Raw genomic sequence first — 14,500 nt, 5'->3', positions numbered from 1 at the left:
GGATCTTCATCCCCATGGTGCCTGTGTCCCCCAATCTAGGCAAGAGAAAACTGTGAATCCCCCCACTTAAAAGGGTTAATAAGGCAGGGACATTAATTGTTGGTGGGGGTAAGGTCAAAAGAGTTTTTCTTACGGCACAACGTTTGGTTGGACAGCCCTGGTGTATTATAAAAATACTGACATATTTTCTTGTTATACAATATATCCCACAGTTCCATGACAAAGGCTATTATATATATAACAATAGCTCTAATAAGAATAGCAGAACTCTGCTACATTTATGGTGGCTGGAATTCTGACACAATAATTAGACCTGAACTGTACAGAAATGTACCAGACTGTCTGTAAAGCAGCATGGTTTCAGAGATACACTGTAGAACTTTTGCATATATCCTTGCTCAGGGAAAGATAAAGCAAACACAAACTTAAAAATGCAAATCCATAATTAAGTCCATCTGCAATAATGCTGACACATTTTAAAGGCATTACTTCATACATTGTTAATTAAGGTTCAGATGCATAACATCAGGGCATTACAGGCCATCTACCTGTCACAGTACAGGTATTGGATCTGTTATCCAGAAACCCGTTATCCAGAAAGCCGTTATCCAGAAAGCTCTGAATTACGGTAAAGTGTAGTCTCCATTTTATCCAAATAATCCAGATTTTTACAAACAATTTCCTTTTTATCTGTTATAATAAAACAGTACCTTGTACTTGATCCAAACTTGATCAGATATAATTAAGCCTTATTGGAGGCAAGCCCAGCCTATTGGGTTTATTTAATGTTAAAATGATTTTCTTGTACAGTACAGTAATTTTGAAGATCCAAATTATGGAAAGATCCATTATCTGGAAAAGTCCAGAACATTCTGAATAGCAGGTCCCATACCTGTACCACATTTGCTAGTGCTAACTCCCATTACCCCATTACTCAATTTATGTGGAATTGCTTGCTTGCTTACAGCTATCCCCTTTCCCCCTCTGATGTGTGGGTCACCAACAACACCCCAAGACAAAACTCTAGCTGTGACTCGGCCCAATTGGAAACCCATTGCTAATCACACAGGTTAGTGGCTAAGGGGACAAGTCTAGCAATAAATATTTTGGTAGTCTGGACATGCCAAACATTTTAGGCTGACCAGCACATTACATATGTGATGGGCCATGGTAACATATCAATGCAGTATGAATTACAAAATGCTCAGGAGGACCAGCAAAGAAAGGTTGAGTTAGAAATTCTGAAATTCTGTAGATTACTGTAAATGCACTTAAAGGAACTATTTAGTTTAACAAAATAGCCAGAACCCAACTTCCTTGTTTGCAGCTCTCTGTTTACCCGTTTTTATGTTTACTCTAAACTGTTCATTTAAAGGGTCACTAGACATTCTATTTTCATTTGTCTAATATAAATATAAAAGGTAAATGCATAATTATAATCCATCACTCTATTCCACTAATTCATATGAAGATGTTACCGAGAATTTGCAGTTTCAGTCTCGCCTATGTTGCCTAGCAACCAGGGGGGTTTATTTGACTTGAAGGCGGTAAAATAAATGGAGGTCAAACAAAGGCTTTTTAGCAAAGAGAGCACTTCTGCTTTTCTTGTAGCCTTTGCAAAAGTAACCATAAATATTTTGCCAGTTATAAGAAAGAGCATTAATTGTTGGCATATGGATATGCACTGGACTTTGTGTCTATTGGCGTGTTGCTGTTATGGAAAGCAGCACTCCAGAAAAGGCAAAAGTAATTTTAGACATGCTCTTTAAAGTTCTTTTTTACTTGAAAGGCATTGTGATGCCATTTAACAGGGTTTCGACTGCTCTTACTGTGCCACAACAACTCTAAGCTGCCATTCACCCGGCATATTGACTAATTACAGAAGGGGATTGTTGCTTGAGTTTTACTGCAGCCGTTTTTAATCATAGTGCCGTCCAGTTGTATGAAATGCATAGAATGTTGCTTGAGCTTGAACTAGAAAAGCCACACATTGACAAAACCCTCCACCCACACAGTAAGAACCCGATGACCAGCTCATTTCAGTATTTCCATGTCAAGACGTCTTGCTGTACTTTAAAAATAAGAGAAGGATACATGAATGATACTCACGGGAAAAAGACAAGCATTGATAGGAATTCCTGTTTAGCTGCCTTTTTAATCATACTCTGGTGAAGCTCAGTTTCCATCATATCCAACAATAGGTTTCAAAATACAGTTGACTGAACTTCACTTGTTCCATGTGACCATGAGCATGTTCAGCTACAGTAAGTTCTAGAAAAGCCACTGCATCAGCATTCACAGTGTATGTGCACTAAAGACAGACGTGATATAATGCAACTCTCAGAAGCAAGGTCTGACTAGAATGAAAAATCTTGACGAGCTAACAGCAATTACACAACACTGTTATATATATATATATATATATATATATATATATATATATATATATATATATATATATATATATATATATATATATATATATAGTATTTGTATTTATTTGTGTCTGCAGTAAATGTTTTAACCAAAATTATTAGACTGTAATAAAGAGATAATTGGCATTCTTGATATATGTTACAAATTGTACTAATGAAGGATTAAGGAAAGTATCCACCAAAGTCACTGCAGGACAGAAAAATCGAAGCAGCCCCTGCTACTATATCAGCCTGGATGTAAATAGCCTTAATCATTGATCCTCACCAAGCAGATATGGCGGCTGTTCAAACCCTATTGATTTCCTTTGCACGCAGAGTGAGCAAAAGATCTGTTTCTTCTTCAGTGCAATTCTTTTTCTGATGCTAGTTATGAGAACGCTGTTGCAGTATGCGGTGAGATATCTTCTTAGGCTTGTGTATATTTCAGCTGTGGCGCTTGCTCCCACAAGATATGACACCAACGCACACCCAAAACTGCAGAGCATACAGAACACTTTGCTGATTGTTTGCTATGGGTTACTGCCTAGGAGTACATATCGGTCACCCCCACATTTAAGCCCTTTCTCAAGCAGTAATTACTACAAAGATTCAGCCAAATGTCCGCAAGGCAGAGTCCTGCATCGGGTCGGGTACCTGCACAAAACCCACAAAGTGGTTGAGTTTTGGGCAGAAATTTCATATTCCCTTACCATGCAGGTAGTCTGTGGGTAACCTGTCTCGGTACCTGGCTACGGCATGGGATTGATCCATCCCATCATCCCCTGTGGTTAGTGCATAATTTGTCCCCTGATTAGACTCCTTCCTGTTTCCTGGGACCCACGTTGGAAGGTAAGAGAACTATTCGCAGGTGGGTCAGGTAGCGGGTCTAGGTAGGGGAACATATTAGGTGGTGGGTGCAGTTTGGGTTGCTGGTCTGCATGTCTGGCTTGGGCACTGGTCTTCCCGATTGGACCTAACAATATACATTATCAGTAAGGGTCTCTAAATGATAAAAATTTGACATGGCAGTGGCTTGTTTAAGTTAAATGTTTTCAAGCTCATAAGGAACTTGAGGTTGAACTATGGTTTCATTATAATGATAATACCATACAATGCAACTCTATAGTCAATGTTCCTATGAAGTTACAATAGAAAATGTATGTTTGATCCACTTATTGATAATAAAGCTTTGAACGTGTATTGAACACTCAACTACAGAATGTAAAAGACCTTGGTCTTATAATTCTATGTCAAGGACTTATCGTAAACTCACCAACCCTGAATTAAGACTTATAATATATAAAATCATCTAATATAGATAAAAGCATTATTATAAAAAAAAAAGGAAAAAATTAAGCAAAGGTGAAAATGGAGAGTGACCTTATATAGGAATCAAATGATTCAAACTAAAAATCATTTGACTATTCGACCATTCGATAGTACCGTCTCTTTAAAAAATACTTCAACTACATACTTCGGCGGTTTAAACCTACCGAGGTACAATGTTAGCCAATGGGAACCTTCCCCAGCACTTTCCTAACCTTTTTTTGATCGAAGAAAAATCCTTGGATCGATCGCTTAAAATCGTTCGATTCGAAGGATTTTATCGTTTGATCGAACGATTTTTACTTCGACCGACCGATCAAAGGATTTGCGTTAAATCCTTCGAATTCGATATTCGAATTCGAAGGATTTAAATTCGAGGGTCGAATTCGAAGGTTTATTAACCCTCGATATTCGACCCTTGATAAATGTGCCCCTACGAGTTGCTGGTTGATAAAAACACGATACAAATAGGATATAATTATTTGATCTTAAATTATGTGAGTCCAAACTCAAATAATTTAGATATATATATTGCCCAATATCCCCAAACACCCCTTGCATCTGTTGGGGAGACATATTTTAGTTAGCACTCTCCTTCTTAAAGCCAGGAGCAATTTTTTTTAGACAGTGCATAGTGCAGGAACTATCCACATCTCAGGGAAAACACTAATTTCCACAGCAGAACATGAAGAGACAGTTATATGCAATGTGGATATAACCAATACTTAAAGGTCATGGCTTGCAAATCATTTCCTACCATTTTAAGAGGCTTAGGGGTCCGTTTACTAAAGTGCGTTAAAAATATTCGCACAATATATAGACAGAATTTTCGCCAAATATGTTATCGCCAGTTTACTAACCTGCGGTAAATATAAATTTGCGAATTTTCTTGCGCAAGAATAATTGTTCGCCAGTTATCGCATTTGCTGAAAATAACGCTACGTACACATTAACGCATGGTTTACTAAACAGCGAAATGTGCTAAAGACAAAATTAACGCCAGAATATTCACAAACTTTTACCGCCACCTATGAAGTGGCGTAAAAGTATTTTTTCCGCCAGAAAATTCTCAAGGGGCAGGAAATATCCCATAATAATGTTTTTTTTTTTACCCATCATTCTTTGCTGACAGGAGACAGATCTGTAGCTATTGCTGACAGGATGTTTTGGCTTCTGCTTCTATCTGGTGCAACAGCAGCAGTTTCAGCTCAGAGTCGTATTATTGGCAGCGGCATTACAGTCCAAGGATTCGTCGGCCTCTACACTTTTTTGGTTTCATTGTGATTGGCTACATTAAACTGTGCATTTCTATGAAGCAAAGAGATTGACTGGTATCATTTCCTATGATTCTATTGGCAGAAGGGTTTATATGATGCATACATGTTTGATTGGTGTCACGCTGGTGATGTTGTTGGATGGTATAATCATCAGTCAATAAAGTTTATGAGTTTTGAAGATGCATTTCTGGCCATAAATGTCACAGTAAAAATTGCCATAATAACCGCCATAAAACAAGACTATTTTATAGCATAAATATTCGCAAAAACGTAATTTTTCGCCAGAAAATTCGCAACTCGCTAAAATTACCGCTAACGTAAGCTAGTTCCTTAACGTAGTTACCGCAAGTGATCGCAATGACTTCTGAGCGCATCGCTGTTTAGTAAACTTAGTCGCTGCGAATATTCTGGCGTAAAAATATTCTCAGCGATAACATGCGGAAACTTAAAGTCAGATTTACCGCACTTTAGTAAACGGACCCCTTATTCTTATGAGTGCCTATAACATCCCTTCTATGTTCCATCCTGCAAAACATTTTATCTATAAATTACTTTAGATTGAGTAGTACAGGTATGGGACCTGTTATCCAGAATGCTCGGGACCTGGTGTTTTCCAGATAAGGGATCTTTCCATAATTTGCTTCTTCATACCTTAAGTCTGCTAGAAAATCATGTAAACATTAAATAAACCCAATAAACTGGTTTTACTTCCAGTAAGAATTAATTATATGTTAGTTTTGATCAAGTACAAGGTACTGTTTTATTATTATAGAGAAAAAGGAAATACATTTTAAAAATTTGGATTATTTAATTATAACGTAGTCTATGGGAGATGGCCTTTCCATAATTCTGATCTGTCTTGAATAACGGATCCCATACCTTTATTTGCAGAAACAAGGGACCAGTGCCCAGTATGGCTGGTATTCAGTACTTTAGGGGAAGTCTATTGACAACTAGGGGAAAGAACACAGAGGAGAATACCCTTTGCCATGACTTATTTACAAGCCAAAGGGTTATGCAAGACTATTCGAAAATATGGGTCAATCCTATCAAAGGGGTTGTTCACCTTTGAGTTTTAGTATGATGTAGAGAGTGGTATTACTAGACACTCTGCAATTGGTTTTCATATTTTCATATTTGTAGATTTTGAGTTATTTAGCTTTTTATTCAGTAGCTCTCTAGTTTGCAATTTCAGCAATCAGGTTGCTAGGGCCAAAATTACCCTAGCAACCATGCATTGATTTGAAAAAGAGACTGGAATATGAATATAAGATGATCTGAATAAAAAGACAAATAATAAAAAGTGGCAATAACGATACATTTGCAGCTTTACAGAGCATTTGTTTTTCCATTTGAAAACTGGAAAGAATAGAAAGCTGTAAAAATTAATAATCAAGACCAGTTGAAAAGTTGCTTAGAAATGCCCATTCTATAACATACCAAATGTTAATGTAAAGGTGAACCACCCTTTAAATGACCCCTCTATGTCTAAAGTGTTTACTGATTACCTGTTGTCTGCATATCACTGTGGTAAGCAATTATCTGGTATAGCATGCTATATAACCTAGCACAGATTTAATATAAAGATTTCTAGAAAACCCCATTTGAACATTTCTATGCCTCTCATGCCAAAACTGTGGTTTTATTAACAATTTGATATAGTAACCTACTGCAGGGAAATGAGATGCAACTAAAATTATATTGATTTCTTACATTTATTAGTGATATTTAATTTCTTATATGTTCATGTTGTATGGGTTATGTTGCACAAACAAGCATGTGAGCATTGAAATGCTAGACATCTACTTCTATTTGTCACTTTTGGACAGAATGCAACCATTCTATCTCATAATTATTATGTTAGAGTAAGTGATGGGGAGACACAGAACTTAGATTTATAGTAAAGAGAGAAAGAGACCAATTGAAATTGGAGCATGTATACCCTAGCCCTGAAATTGGAGCATGTATACCCTAGCATGAATTAAGACATTAGATAAGCTATAATAAGTCAAGGGTATTGAAGAGAAAACTTAATCCAAAAGTATTGTTTAAAAATGTAAAAGAGTAAAAAAAAATAAGAAAGAAGGGGCAGGGCCTTTATTATTCAAAGGTGGTCATTTGGTTGATGAGAGCAGGTTAAAAGCAGAAAATAGAGCCAATTCTAATGATATCATCATAATCATTTATTTATATAGCGCCGACAAGATACACAGTGCTTTACCTTAGTTATAACAAACAGGGAATAAATGGTAGATAACAAACAAGGGTTACAGAGTACAATAGGATTAGAGGGCCCTAAAAATTAGAGTTTACAAACTAAAGGTTAGGGTACAATCGAGACATTAGGATTTTAGAAACAATTTAGTGATTTATGACACAGCAATGATTGATTAATTAAGGTGCTTTAAAGAGGTGGGTCTTTAAGGAGCGCTTGAAAGTTTGGAAAGAAAGAAAAAGTCTTACAGCTCGAGGCAGAGAGTTCCAGAGAAAAGCAGAAACCCGAGAGAAGTCTTGTAGACGAGAATGGGCAGAAGTGATGAGAGGAGAAGCAAGCGAAGATCAGAAGCAGAGCGAAGGTTGCGTGAAGGAGAGTAATTATAAGTAATATATATAATATAAAAATATAATTATATAACTACTGTTTCGTGGGTGACTCAGGAGGAAATTCAAAAGAGACTAGGACATATAAAGGTAAACAAAGGTCTAGGACCAGATGGTATTAATTCCAGGGTACTACAAGAGCTCTAGTATTGCCAAACCGCGTTACTTAATCTTTCAGGTCTGGCATGGTGCCTAGAAATTGGTGAATTGCTAATGTGGTGCCCCTATTTAAAAAGGGATGATATTTATAGCTTGAACTATAGACCTGTTAGTCTGACATCAGTGACATCAGTACGGGTATGAGACCTGTTATCCAGAATGGTGGACCTGGGATTTTCTTGATAAGGCATCTTTCCTTAATTTGGATCACCATACCTTAAGTCTATAAAAAATCATTTAAACATTTAATAAATTCAATTGGATTGTTTTGCCACCAGTAAGGATTAATAATATTATAATTGGGGTCAAATACAAGAGACTGTTTTTTTATAAGAGCAAAAAAAGCAAATCGTTTTTAAAAATGTGACTTATTTGATTAAAATGCAATCTATGGGAGATGGCCATTCCATTGGAACATAGTATTTGTACTTGGATAGAGAACTGGCTGAAGGATAGATTATAAAGAGTTATGGTAAACTAACATTTTCTAATTGGACCAATGTTGTTAGTGGAACACAGGGGTCTGTTCTTGGCCCTTTGATTTTTAACTTGTTTTATGATGACATAGAGGTGGGCATTGAAAATAGCCTTTCTATTTTTGCTGTCAGTGGACTTTTAACAGACATGTGGCACTTAGTATAAAGCAGACACATGGCACTTTAAAATATAGTGCAAACTTTTTAAATATACACGATTGGATTTTTTCCTTATGGGTCCTTTTGGAACCTTGTGCTAATAACCTAGTGGTGAACTAGAAGGATCCTACTTATGGGAAAGGGGAAAGTTATAGGCAAAACAAAACTTGTCAGAGTCAGGTTTCATAAGTGTGCCCAGTATTTGGTATTACATAAAACCAAGGAAAGCTTTTTTGAAAAATTACTTTAAATAAATTCAATATTCTTTTTGATTCCCAAACAGCAAAATGAAAGGTCAACCGTTCAGTTATGTCTAATCCTCAGCCTTCTGTTTGATTAACAACTTGGTGTTGGACACACTAAAGGAAACAATATATACACATATACTGTATGTGTATACATATATATATATAGATATATATATATATATATATATATATATATATATATATATATAGCAGAAATGTAGAAAATACCCGCACTCCTTCACATGCGTTTTTTTGCCGGGTGCTAGGTCAAATGTAGTTATATATGAAAAAATGGTAGAAAGGACCAGCACTCCGTGTTCCAAAAGAATTCAACGGTTTATTCAAAACTCACAGTGTCTCCTTATATATATATATATATATATATATATATATATATATATATATATAGACAAATACATTATATTTATGTATATATAGATATATATATAGATATATATATATATTATGCGCAAGTCAGATCCGCACTCACAGGTCTTATAAAAATTGTGAAAGTTTTTATTGCAAAAGTCTACTGTTTCGGCCTTTTTCACTTTGATACTATATACTACAGAACTATGAATAAATGTGTATATATATATATATATATATATATATATCTGATATACAGTCATATGAAAAAGTTTGGGAACCCCTCTCAGCCTGCATAATAATTTACTCCAATTTCAACAAAAAAGACAACAAATCAATTATGTGAAAAACTGGCTGTGCAAAAATTTGGGTACCCTTGTAATTTTGCTAATTTGAATGCATGTAACTGCTCAATACTGATTACTGGCAACACCAAATAGGTTGGATTATCTCGTTAAGCCTTGAACTTCATAGGCAGGTGTGTCCAATCATGAGAAAATGCTAATTAAGGTGGCCAATTGCAAGTTGTTTCTGTTTGACACTTCTCTGAAGAGTGGCAGCATTGAATCCTCAGAGCAACTCAGAGTAAGATCTGAAAACAAAGATTGTTCAGTATCATGGTTTAGGGGAAGGCTACAAAAAGCTATCTCAGAGGTTTAAACTGTCAGTTTCAACTGTAAGAAATGGAATCAGGAAATGGAAGGCCACAGTTGCTGTAAAACCCAGGTCTGGCAGGCCAAGAAATATACAGGAGCGGCATATGCGGAGGATTGTGAATGGTTACAGACAACTCAAAGAACATCTTGCTGCAGATGGTGTATCTGTACATCGTTCTACAATTCAGCACAATTTGCACAAAAAACATCTGTATGTAACAGAGTCGCTTGTTGTATGCAAAAGCTCACTTAGACAAGCCACAGTCATTTTAGAACAAAGTGCTTTGGACTGATGGTTTGGTGGAGGTTCCATCATGCTGTGGGGCTGTGGGGCTAGTTCAGGGACTGGGGCCCTTGTTAAAGTTGAGAGTCAGATGAATTCAACTCAATACCAACAAATTCTTCAGGATAATGTTCAAGCATCAGTCACAAAGTTTAAATTACCTAGGGATTGGATATTTCAACAAGAAAATGACCCTAAACACACTTCAAAATCTAAAAAGGCATTTATTCAGAGGGAGAAGCACAATATTCTGGAATGGCCGTCACAGTCCCCCGACTTGAATATAATCGAAAATCTATGGGATGATTTGAAGCAGGCTGTCCATGCTCGGCAGCCATCAAATTTAACTGAACTGGAGAGATTTTGTATGGCCGAATGGTCACAAATACCGCCATCCAGAATCCAGACACTTATCATAGGAGGCGTCTAGAGGCTGTTATATTTGCATAAGGAGGCTCAACTAAGTAATATCTCTGTTGGTCTAATTTTGTTATGATGCAGATTGCATATTTTTTGTTAATCCAATAAACTTTATGTTAATGCTGAAATACTACTGTTTCCATAAGGCATGTTATATATTAAAAGCAAGTTGCTACTTTGAAAGCTCAGCCAAAGATAAACAAAGCTCCAAAGAATTAAGATACTTTGTATACACACACCTAAAGAATTCCAAAGAATTAAGATACTTTGTATACACACACCTACACAGACCTACTGTATCTATACACGCTATACACATAAATAAAAATATACATACTAATACCTATACTAAACCAACTGTCTTAGCCTAAATACAGCGGTTATTGGTTGTTTTGGTATGTAAATTGTTATATTCTATGCATACACCCATTGATTCTAAAGTGCTGTGAATTATGTTAGTGCTTTATAAATATGTGTTAATAGTAATAACATCATCCAAATTACCAATCCAGAATATAAATAACATCTACAAATGCAGATTTTTTACACATACTGACCACTGATTGCTTACTGCGCATGCGTGCATTGAATTCACAAGAAAACTGGGGATTGACATAAGGTAATGGGAGGCTGTAATTCCTGTGAAATTGGGGGTGTTGACATGTCTGCTTATTTCTTTATTAGATCATTGTGTTTTTTGTACCTTTAAAATCAGCCCTTCCTCTTCCTGACATCAGTACCATTTGTTGAAATAGAGATAATACGGTTCATTAAAAAGTGCAAAAAATTAGGGGAAACACCATGATTTTTACCCACAATGCAACATTGCTTCCCAGAATTTCAATTCTATTTTGTCCATCCATTTTTGCTTGCAGTGCTGTCCCTAATAATTGTACAGGTATGGAACCCGTTATCCAGAATGTTCGTGACCTGGGGTCTCCCGGATAAGAGACCCATAATTTACATCTCCATACTTTATGTCTGCTAAAAATTAATGTAAACATTAAGTTATCCCAATAGGATTGTTTGCCTCGAACAAGGATTAATTATATCTTAATTATGGTCAAGGTACCGTTCTATTATTACAGACAAAAAGGAAAGAATTTCTAAAAATTTGAATTATTTCCTTAAAATAGAGTCTATGGGATATGTTCCTCCCGTAACAGGTTTCCAGACCTGTGTATGATCCCTATTAAGCCCTGTATGAACAACCCCTACCCTCTTGTCACTGTCTGTGACTGTTAATTAGCCACCTTTTCCTCCCACTATTTCTATGACGAACCATTCAACTGCTTTCAAGTTCACTGTTCTGCACTTAGCAGTGCAGGAAATAACAAAAAAAAATTAGTTATATCAACAGGTTTAACTGTCAAAAGCAAACACAATGAGTCCTAGGCAGGTAAAGGGTTAATTATTACCGGCAAACAATGTTGCTTTCTTCGTTAAAAAATAAAGCACTACAACAGAATCCTTTCAAATCTGTACAGAGCAAATCCGTCTGTTAATACTCAAAGTCAATTTACTTGCTATTAACTGCTAATGTCTTGTAATTGTTTCTATAATAAGATAGCAATGGTCATCAATGTCAAAACGGCAAGACTTAAGCAGTCCGTTAGGATTATTTATATATTGGTAGCAGATTACTAAATATGCAGCCTTGCAATAATACAGACCAGTAAGCCACCAGTTGAGCTCACGCAGCTAGTCCTGGAAACAGCAATTAGATTGAAGGGCAGAATTAAAAAGCAGATTGGGATGATATCAATAAATCTCTTTAAATCTCTTTAAATAACATATGCCTAGCATCAGAAATAAGCAGCACAACTGCAGCAACAAACAAACCTACTTTCCTTTTATAACAGTTTGAATAATAGATCTCTCTGCAAATGCTGTAACTTCAGACACAGATGCTTGAAAACAACAGATATTATGGTATTACCAACCTTTTGTGTACATATATTTATACATACATAAGTCTCTATAGATGCAAATGTATAATGTTTTTAAAGACCACCTATATATTTTATTTTGTGATTACAACTATACAGTATGTAGATACCTGCAAACAGGCCTTAAGTTTTGTTTAATAGTTAAATGTATGTTGTGATAATCTGATATTGTGGTAGGTGGCCATAGGAGAGGAATAGATAGATAGATAGATAGATAGATAGATAGACAGACAGACAGACAGACAGACAGACAGACAGACAGACAGATAGATAGATAGATAGATAGATAGATGAGAGATAGATAGATAGATAGATAGATAGATAGATAGATAGATAGATAGATAGATAGATAGATACTGTAGATAGATAGATAGATAGATAGATAGATAGATAGATAGATAGATAGATAGATAGATAGATAGATAGATAGATAGATAGAGCAACAGATTAATTTATAATACATAGATAAATACATAGATAGATAATAGAATGCAGTATATTCAAATGTTAATATTTTTATTAATCAAAGGCACAGATCCTTTAAAGAGAAGAGAGAATGTCTAAAGCTAGAGAATACAGAAATAAACACTAAGATAAATTAGATACATATGATAATATAAAAATATGTCCTAATCGTATATTTTCTAAATGCCATTTTTAATGCTCTCTGCAATATTCACGTTGGTGCAGAAGTAGATTCCTGAAAGATATACTGTTTTATTACAGAGATTCTTCCATAGAATTTTTATGATAAAATACCCAGTTTGAGAACTTAACATGCAGCACCCATTCCCATGTAAATGTCTACGCCTGTCATTCTGCTCAGCAGCCGTGTTCTATTCTTTGTCATAGGGGTGTATCAACATCATTAAATACTCTTTGTTTAGGGGGTGTTGCAACATCAATAAATATTACAGTTCGCAATCAGAGATATCCAAATAAAGTATTAGATGGAGTTTCACAGAGACCAGGCATGATTAACTATTAAACTGTCAGAGGAACGTGAAATACATCAGAAATTAGCCCTAAAAAATCGAATCTATTTTCTAAAAGAGAACTGAACTTAGATTCTTAAATATGGCACATGGGGGTGCAGATTCATTTAGCATTTAGTAGGCTATGACAGGGTATGATTAGTCTCATATACAGTTGTCTCTGCATCTATTGTATGAAGAGAGAGCTGAGCTAATTAAACAACAGATATAGTGCATAGTGTAATACTCACCATGAGTGTCACGCTCATTTTTTCCTTCTCTTCTCTTCTTGTTTACAGCGTTAGCCGCACAAGAGAGACATTTCTTGCTGCATGGAGCCGGACACACACAGCGGATCTTTACATTCATTCAGCATCTCATTGCTGCTAGAGTTAAGCAAAAGGCTTCTACTGCAGGATTAAACCCAATCTTTCCTCACTCCCTCATCCTTTGTCGTTCAAAGGAAGGACGCCACCAACAGCCAGTCAGCTTGCGTTCACTGTAGAGGGGGCCTGTCTTGTCAGTTAAGACTCAGGGTGGCAGATGGAAGAAGTGTATTTGTCCTGGTGGCTGATGGCAAGGTCATAAACAAATAGCCATCAGGTCTCTACTGAGAACATAAAGCAAGACAGCTAATTTCTTCCAATTCGACTGCGGCAGGTTAGATAATGGACTTTCCTTTGTAAGAGGGGCAACCTATGTACTTGTACGTGCTACCCTCTGTACCAATAAGAAACCTGAATGCAAACAAGGACACACAGAGATAATTATTCAAGTGAGCACTAAGAAATATGCAATTACTGAAATAAAAGTTCTAACAGTGCCATATAGAACAAGCAGGAACTTTAAGACCTATAGGATTCTATTTCCGGAAACCCGTGATCCAGAAAGCTCCAGATCATCGGATGGCCATCTCTCATAGACTCCATTTTATCCAAATAAGCCAAATTTTTTAAAATGATTCCTTTTTCCTCTCTTATCATAAAACACTACCTTGTACTTGATCCCAACTAAGATATAATGAATCCGTATTTGAAACACAACCAGCCTGTTGGGTTTATTTAATGTTTAAATGATTTTCTAGTAGAGTTAAGGTATGAAGATCCAAATTACGGAAAGATCTGTTATCCGGAAAACCCCAGATGCCGAGCATTCTGGATAACATGTCCCATAGCTGTATTTCCAAGAT

The 14,500-nt window shown here is 36.0% G+C and overlaps 1 protein-coding gene across 1 annotated transcript in view; it reads right to left on the bottom strand.

Annotated features, from left to right (window-relative positions):
• LOC108696242 (PH and SEC7 domain-containing protein 1-like) overlaps nucleotides 1-14,027 on the bottom strand; it is a 202,059-nt gene extending 188,032 nt beyond the window's left edge. The window contains exon 1 of the mRNA XM_018225405.2: nucleotides 13,563-14,027. The gene's annotated coding sequence lies outside the window, so the exon portion shown is untranslated. The remainder of the gene's footprint in view (nucleotides 1-13,562) is intronic.
• Nucleotides 14,028-14,500: the final 473 nt, after the last annotated feature.

Source organism: Xenopus laevis, chromosome 7L, assembly GCF_017654675.1.
Source record: "Xenopus laevis strain J_2021 chromosome 7L, Xenopus_laevis_v10.1, whole genome shotgun sequence".
Taxonomy (NCBI): Eukaryota; Metazoa; Chordata; class Amphibia; order Anura; family Pipidae; genus Xenopus; species Xenopus laevis.
This window is presented reverse-complemented; position numbering and strand designations above follow the sequence as displayed.